Source organism: Sinocyclocheilus anshuiensis, unplaced genomic scaffold (genome assembly GCF_001515605.1).
Source record: "Sinocyclocheilus anshuiensis isolate Anshui unplaced genomic scaffold, SAMN03320099.WGS_v1.1 scaffold1058, whole genome shotgun sequence".
Taxonomy (NCBI): Eukaryota; Metazoa; Chordata; class Actinopteri; order Cypriniformes; family Cyprinidae; genus Sinocyclocheilus; species Sinocyclocheilus anshuiensis.
The window spans coordinates 142,669-144,810 of NW_015539880.1; the positions used below are offsets into that span (position 1 = coordinate 142,669).

At 34.1% G+C, this 2,142-nt stretch overlaps 1 pseudogene; it reads left to right on the plus strand.

Annotated features, from left to right (window-relative positions):
• LOC107685419 (coagulation factor XIII A chain-like) overlaps nt 1-1,779 on the plus strand; it is a 16,373-nt pseudogene extending 14,594 nt beyond the window's left edge.
• Nucleotides 1,780-2,142: the final 363 nt, after the last annotated feature.

Genomic DNA, 2,142 nt, shown 5'->3' on the forward strand with positions numbered 1-2,142 from the left:
GTAGACAGTTTATTCTATATGGAAAAACGCTTAACGCGAAACTTTGTTTAGTTATGTAGGCTTTATTTTAATAATGAATAGCATTGAGTTTGGTCTTTATCATCTTAGTCCATTATGCCACGTTTTGCGGTGTGGGAGGAAAATACTAGCCTATATACATATTCATTATATTAATAAACTGTATATTGAATTTGATATTTTAATAGCATCTTAATACATTAAATAGTTTTAATAAATAACATTTACTAACGCAAAAAAAATGAATGCAAAAATCGACTATATTTTTAATTATGTATAGGTTCTATATAAACACGTGCAAGTCTGAGAATGCAAGTCTGAGAGTGCAAGCGCAAGGCTGTAGCCCGACCCTTTTGACTGGTTATCCAAGAGTGAGTGAGGAAATGTACGTGTCTATTGAGTTCACCAAGCCGTTTAAGTTCAATCTGGAGAACGTGGATCTGCGTATGGAGGGTCCTGGAATCATGCCCTTCAAATGCAAGCAGTACAGGTGAACACTGTCAGACTGATGCTATTACACTGACATTTTTTAATATCTGCTATTATATATGTAGTATTGAGCGCTCTGGTTAAGTGGGGTGGGGGGAGGAACTATGGGCTATTTAGACACTTACACACACGGAACAAATTAAGTGATGCACTGAACAATGAAATGCGGTGAGAACGCCAAACATAAAATGTGATTTACCTTTGTCGGGAATATTGTGTATGGGTTTACATGTGTATATTTGTAGATTTGATGCACTCCCATGAGAACCTCAATGACCAGAGTGGTCAGAATTGAATATTGCTGTGCTAACAGGTATGAAGTGTATTTGAAGTTATTTTGTAACGATTATTGAAAAGGAATTGATTTAGATGTGTTTTATGTGATTTGACTTTCTTAATGTTTGTATTTTGTGTATTTTTGGGACAGATTGCCATGGTTTTGATTTAATTTGTCTCGTTTCTTTGAGTTTTGTGCATCATGTTTTCCTAACCTGTGAGGTGGGGGTTGGTAAAGAGTTTTAAAGAATTTGTATAAATAAAAAGGGTATATTTATTAACAGACTGGAGGACCTTATAGTGAGTGTTTGTACCCACACAACATAGAGGTAAAGACTTAATGTGGGACAAAATATTATGAGACTTTTCAAATTTAGAACAGTCGAATTCCAAAAATAATCAAGTGCATTTTAAGGAAGGACAGTGTACATTTAAAATCTTTTAAAAAATATATATAAAATATATAAAAGTAATATTTACTTTATATATTACTATTTTATATATCCATAAACGTTCTATACTACTACATTTATTACTCTTTAAGAGCTAAATGTGACATGGACGTGTTTTTTATTTTAGATTCACCCTTCTTAATTGCAACACCAAGGTCATGGGTTTGATTGCCAGGGAATGCATGTTATAAAATCATTAATCCAACATATATCTTGAATGCATTGCAAGTTGCTTTGGGTAAAAGAATCTGCCAGATGCATGAATGTAAATCTGTTCTACATGATTTCTGATGTGCTTGTGATGTGTTTTCCAGTCTGATCGCTCCAGGCACCTCTATAACGTGGACAGAGACGTTCAGTCCCCGACGGGCCTGCTCTACTAAACTGATAGCCAGTCTAAACTGCGCCGCTCTCAGACAGGTGTATGGAGAGACTGAGCTCACCATCCAACAATAAACACCACAGAGAATGAAGCTGAGAAACAGATCCCTGTAGTCTTGATCCATGAAAAAAACATGTAATCTCCATCATAGCATAAACTATATAAACACACATGCCTTTCTTTGTATTGAGTGCACTAATACAGCTTGGCATGATTTATCTGTCAGTGGAGAATAAACATAAAAAAAATGTTTGCTTTTGTTTCTGACTGATAAAATGCTTTAGAAGGGAATAAGCATAAGAACAACATATAAGTTCTTGTAAAAAAATGCCTATAAAAAGTTAGTGTTTTTAATTAAAATTCATTGTATGTACTCATTGATTTTGCAGTGATTTCCTGACATAATATTACGACTACCATTCAAAGATTCACTCTAAGTTTTGATTAAAAAAACTAAAAAACATTGTAAATGTTTCAAAGCTTTTTGGACAGTAGCTCAAGTCCCAACCAAGACTAAGCTGTTTA